This window comes from Gossypium arboreum, chromosome 11 (genome assembly GCF_025698485.1).
Source record: "Gossypium arboreum isolate Shixiya-1 chromosome 11, ASM2569848v2, whole genome shotgun sequence".
NCBI lineage: Eukaryota > Viridiplantae > Streptophyta > Magnoliopsida > Malvales > Malvaceae > Gossypium > Gossypium arboreum.
Genome location: NC_069080.1, coordinates 77,566,908 through 77,573,669, shown reverse-complemented (window position 1 = coordinate 77,573,669; position 6,762 = coordinate 77,566,908).

The following is a 6,762-nucleotide window of genomic DNA, read 5'->3' as shown; positions in this document are numbered from 1 at the left end:
ACTATGATATACTTGTCCATGTTTGTTTGGCCCTTATATGAAATCATGTAGATGACATGCTTGATTGAATGATATGATAGTCATAATATGATTATAAGGATGAAAGTTGTATGTATGTACATGTGTATGAGAGATGAATTACGGATCTTACAACCCCACCTCCCTTACCGAAGTGGTGTTTTGTAAAGGATTTTATGAGATCTGTGGAATAAGCTCACGAGTATGAGACTAAAGATTCCAGTGGTAGAATGTTTATAAATGTGATTAGAAAATTGAGATGGGTTAACAAGTAAAGACAGAATTAGGAAAGGTATCAGATTGATTTAAAGATTATTCGGTTTATGTAACACCCCAAACCCGGCCTGGATGTTATGACCGGATCTGATGCGCCACATTGATGTGTTCAAAGCACTTAGTTTGGAAAAGCTGAGATGGTGTTGTAAAAGACACTTTTAAAAGTAAGTTAAAGTGAATGGAAGCTGCGCACTAGGTAGGAAACCAGAAAGAAGAGGAGGTGAGTCCGTCGGACTGCTTAAGTACCAAGCTCTCTTCGGATCCAATCCTAGACATGCACACCGCCGTTGCCACACTCTAACATCTCGTATAATTTTGAGAAAACCGTTTGATTATGACCAGCTTAAGAAAATGATTAAGGTTGCAAATCGTTTGCTTAAAATATTTATTTTTCTTGGGAAAACATTTACTTTGCGGAAACTTTGCTCGTCATCGTGATCTTTTTAAAAACAAGTAGATTTTATAAAACGAACCCTAGTGCTAGCCAGTTTAATAATCCCCAAAATATAAGTAATTAAAAAAAGCGACCTTATTACAACTTTAAGCATAATAAATATAATCCAAAATAAATGCTAAACTTATTTAAAATCGGCAATCAATCTTCATGGCCACTCTGAATCCCCTTGACTCCAAGTCCACCAATTCTAGGGCTCACCTACAAGGATGGAAGAGGAAGGGGTGAGTTTGGGAAAACTCGGTATATCTGAAACCCATCCAAAGCCCAATTCAGCTCGAGCCCATTGGGCTGAGCCCTATTCAGATATCAAGATACAGAGGTCAAGCCCCTTTTCGAATACAATAGCAAGGCCTTAGCCCTTTTTACATAACGGTGTGGCCCATAGCCCGATTCAAGAACATGAGTAACAACAATAATAATGAATGCAAGCCCATCCGGGAGACTACTCAACCCACCAACCGCTACACCGCCTGCACCAACCCTACACACCATGTGGGAATATCTCAACCCACCCAATTTCACACACCACAGTTGCGAAAGAACACTCAAATTCGATCGATTGAGGCAAAGCCTCCAGTACGTGGATGAACCACTTTCAGTACTTCCTCCATTAATACCCCAACCCCATGCAACAGATATTAATAAAAGCATATCATGTAAAATACAACATTGATCAATCATGCAGTTCAGCCAATTTAAACCCTAGGGGTATATCGGTAATTTTACTCTTTAGGGGTAATTTCGGTAATTTTGCTCTTTAGGGGTAATTTCGTGATCTACGCCACTACACAAGCTAATTCAGTAATTTTTATCAGTTTTATGCAATTTGATTCCACCATCTACCTAACAGGCTAATTTGCCCATCTCTTACCCATATTGGTCCGTAAGCCCATTGGGCCCAGTTTTGGCCCATCGAGCCCCTTTCTCCGAAATACGCCAAAACGTCATGCGAACATGCTTACCACCTTGCGGTGCCAGATCTAACAATTATTCTATGACTTGAGAGCATTCGCATACCCACATGACCATGAAATGCCTGGATTTGGCATTTCGACTTTCTTAATTGAACTAAAGAAGGGTGTTGGTACACACGATTTGCGATATTCCTTGACGAGATCTCCTATGCGATTTCCCCTATAATCAACCACTTATAGATTAGACCATGTTGTATTAAACCAATTCGAAACTACCTATTATCATCACTTACACATTCGCCACCATCCACAATGGCCCTTGGGTACCTTACCTTTGTCGCCAAAATCGACAACTAGCTCAATTCGATTGCTCCAAATGATTCACGCTTTCAATCCCACACTTAAGAAGGCACTAACCAATGAAAGAAAACAACCGTTAACAACCCTTAGAGCCACATGCCCAAATCGATGGCCTCCCTAATTTTAGGGACTTCGGCTTTTCTTAACTTTACAAAATAAGAACAGATCTGAGATGATACGTACTTACCCCTTACTCCCACTTGATTTCGACGCAATCTAGTGTAGATTTATCTATCAAACAACGATAGAACTCGATTCCCCAAAGTCTTGTAGTTTCGGCTACAAGCCCCCAAATCTATGGTTTTTCGACTTTTGTGTGATGAAGAAGATGATAGTGTGGGGCTACAACCTTGAAGTAGAATTGCGGTCAGGAATCTAGGATTAAGAAAAGATAATTGTAAATTAAGAAAAACAAAAGAACATAAAAGAACCTGGCTTTGAAGAAATCAGCACAAGCAGTGATCACAGGTTTTCGGCTTTTATGGATTCGGCAAAAGTGTTGATGAATAGTAGGTATGATGAATAGTTTGAAGAAGAAAAATAGAAGAAGAAGAATAGGGGAGGTGGTAGTTTCGGCTAGAGAGGAAAAAGAGAGAAAAGAACAATCCTAAGGTGTAAAAGCAGAAGAAAACCCTAAGTGCCGAAATACTACCCTCATAATCCCCCTACCGATTTTCCCTCTTCAATTCCCCCCATTCGGCTAACTCCTAGCCTCATCCCAATCCCTTAAATCTCTCCCCTTATCACTCCTTAATCCAAGCATTTAAACTGATCCAACTCTCCTCTAGCAGAATCCACCTGAACTCCAACACTTACCCCTCCTGCACTTAAAAAATAAATGCCTCTATTTGCCAACACAGGGAATCGATCCCTTGCCTTCCCAAAGCTCCACACGCCACTTTTCTAGGAGCCTAGTGGCGTCACCCTTGCCACTTTACTACAGCTCTTTTTTGTGATGCAATTTCTCCAACAATATTCTTAAGGCTTACCTACTACACCCAGGGTTTGATCTACCTTAAATTTTTACTAGAGTCCAGGTTTGAACCCAAGACTTCTCCAACACTTCTCAGCATACTTAACCACTAAAACAAGCCTTCATTAACAAAATTTACTGCCTTCAACCGCTCCCATGCTCAAGGCCCAAAACTTCTAGGCTCAAATTCAGGGTGTTACAGTTTACGAATTTCGTAATGAGAGAAGAAATTAACTTTGGTAAACTGTCTGATTCAGACATGATGTTGAAAGAATATGGTATCCAAATTTTCTTCTAAACTTATTTTCTTCAGTGAAAGGAACAATGTGAGATTAGTGATGACAGTAATAGTTAAGGGAAGAATATTTGAAAGGTAAGACATTGAGTGTAACAATTATGGTTGAACAGGTTTTGATGGTCTCTCTTGAGATATTCTATATGTGTGATTGTTTTTTATATTGTTCCTATGGCCATTACTCCTCTGATAAAATCCTTGTTCTTTGGTTATGTTTTCTAACCATGATGAATAGACGAAAGTATTGATAGTCCGACTGGTATATAATCTGTATCACTCCATTCCCTTCTGGCATTCTATTACATTTTATCTATTGAGGTATCCTTGTTATCTTGAATTAATGCAATTTAAATGGACTCTGATTAATATAATAAATGAGTTTGGAATGATTTCTTGTTAAACTGTTCTATCAATTGGAAATGGGACTTCTTGAAATGTCATTTATTAATGCTTAAGACCGGCTTAGTTGTTCAATCGATATTGGTTATTTTTTGAAAGATTAAATAAGGTATTCTTGTCTGAGAATAAGAATTTCTTTCTTTCTGGGTAAAAGGCAAGTAGTCTGAATGGAAAGTGTATATATACTTAGAAGACTTTGACACGATTTAAAGCTGCCTCGAATGATAAAGTTTTCATCTTGTGGAAGTTGAATATCAAGTGTTATCAGAAATATTTTCGTTAGTGTTAACACTAAATTGAAAATGATAAAGAGTTACTATGGATTTCACGTTTGGTTTATTATTGATTCTGAAAGAGAAAAATGTTACGTGGTTTATTGTTAAATGGTTGACGAGATATGTAAATCATGCTGGTATGTACTAATTTTTCACTCATTAGGTTCGAGGAATTTCGTGTCTTTATGATTGTTGGATATCTTAAAATTTTAGTCTCCAATAATCGGATTGAGGTCCAGGTTTCATATCATGATTCCTTGGGAAAGCTAGAAGAGGCTTTGAAACTTAAAGGTATCCGAAAGTTGAATTAGTAAGAAATCGGACTGTATGGAATTATAGAAAGTAGAAGGCCTAGATGAACTGGCCAGTTTTACTGTTCGAAGTCGAAAAAGGATTCAAGTATGCAGGTATATGTGACGTGATGGTATAGATCTGACCTTTGACTTTATAAACTCTCTGATAGAGGTAAAAATTTGGTCTATGTGAGGTATGGAAGCGAACCGCTTATGATGCTAGTGTGAGAAAAAAAAAGATAAGTATTAAAGGCACAGTTGAGTGAAAGTTCTTTAGCAATAATTGTGAAATAGAAAAATCTGTGTGGAAACAAAAACCATTTTTTTGGTAAGATTTTCGGGGACGAAATCCCTAAATAGGGGAGAAAAGTAACATCTCGAATTAGGGTTGAGTCAGAACAATGGTTTCAAGACCACAATTCTGACGTAAGAAAATTCATTTTTATTATATTTTTATGGCCTACAATTTCACGGGATGATTTCGTGAAAATTTCGCTTGAAAATTTCGACGTTTAGGCACTCAATTTGGTCAAAAGGACCAAATTGTAAAAAGTGAAAATGTTCAATTCTACATGTTAAAGGTTTCCAATTGTTATGAGTTTTTAAATTGAAGGTCCTTAAATGGTAATTAGACCATTGGTTAATTGTTGGACAAAAATAGACATAAAATGGGTGAAATAGAATATTTTTAAGTTAGGGGCATTTTGGTCTTTTGATAATTAAAATAATAAAAAGGGAAAATAAGCCAAATTCATGCCCATCTTCTTCATCCAGCTGAAAATACCATGGAAGCCATGGCTAGGGTTTGGTTCAAGCTTCAAAGCTCATTTGTAAGTGATCCCGAGCCCCGTTTTTAATGGTCTTTACGTTTTTGAAGTCTCAGTAACTTGATTTACCTATTTCTACCATTATTTTGAGCTAGGTTTTATGTTTAAAAATTTACCCATGAGTGACATGCCGGTATTTTGAGGTTTAATGGTGGATTATGCATGTTTCTGGTTAGAGGAACGTCTTTTACTAAGTGATTTTCGATGAAAACGTCCGAAAGGACCGTTTTGCAAAAGTTATAAATTTGGTCATAAAAGGTTGATTTAGTGGAAATTAGAGGCTTCTATAGCTATGAAAATGATTCGGCTAGGCTTAAAATGCAAGGAAATTGAATAAAAATCATTTTACGAGCCTAGGGACAAAAGTGTAAATATGACAAAGTTTAAGGGCAAAAATGTAATTTTTTCATAATATTATTTTGGGTCACAATGAATAATTTGACTAACAATTAAGCTAAACGTGATATTTTAGATCAAGGAAAACGAGATTCGAGCTTAAAACAGGAAGGTACGAGATTATGGACTAAAATGGAATAATTAGTCGTCCTCGGATTCGAGGTAAGTTCGTATGGTAATAATAATGCAATATCATGCTTGAATTGTAATTATCTGTTATTATGGCATAAAATGTATGATTTAATATATTAGAAGAATTTATGGATGATGAATATGATGCGGAAAATGTAATGAACGTTAAATTACTATTACATGAGTTGTGTGAATTGCTACACGGTTGTACCTGACGAGATTTCGAGAAGTAAGTTGTGTGTAAGTAATTCAATAATTTTGTGATCATTATGTGTTTAATGTTAGACATTGTATGATACATGTATGTATGACCTAATGAAATTAGCTTGTGTTGATTCAATGAAAGTTTGGCGATAGCCTTGTATCTCAAAAGCCCCGGATGACCGAAGGAATACTTAGGACTTGGATATCATGACACTGTGATTAATGATAATTGTGCCTGTGTAAGACCATGTCTAGTACATGGCATCAACGATGATATGTGTGCTAGTATAAGACCACGCCTGGGACATGGCATCAGCACTGATGTAACACCCCGAACCCGAGACCATCGCCGGTGTCGGACACGAGGGGTTAACAAGCCAAATCCACATATTTCGCCCACCAATTGACATTTCCAGTCAGGCTGGAAAACTGCGTCACCGTCGCCTTAAAAATCATATCTCGAGTTTCAAAACTCAGAAACTGGTTTCGTAAATTTTCCCTGAATTTAGACTCACATATCCATCCATAGATTTATTTCTAGAATTTTTGGTCGGGTCAATTGGTACATTTTATTAGTTAAAGTCACCCATGTTACAGGGATCGACTGCTCTGACCTCCGCGCGTTACAACTTGAATATCTCTCTGTACAGGGCTTTAATACTGGTGCCGTTTGTTTCTAATAAAACTAGACTCAAAATGGAATCTGTACATATAAGGCATGACTCCAAATACTTTCTGGATAATTTATAGTAAATTTTTAAAGTTACGACAGGGGACCCAGAAACCGTTCTGGCCCTGTCTCACAATAGCTTTAATATCTCTTAACATGTGACTCCTACGACCGTTTCGTTTCTTCCATATGAAAGTAGACTCATCAAGGTTCATTTACATAGCTTATTCACTATTTAATACCATTCCTACAAATTTTGGTGATTTTTCACAT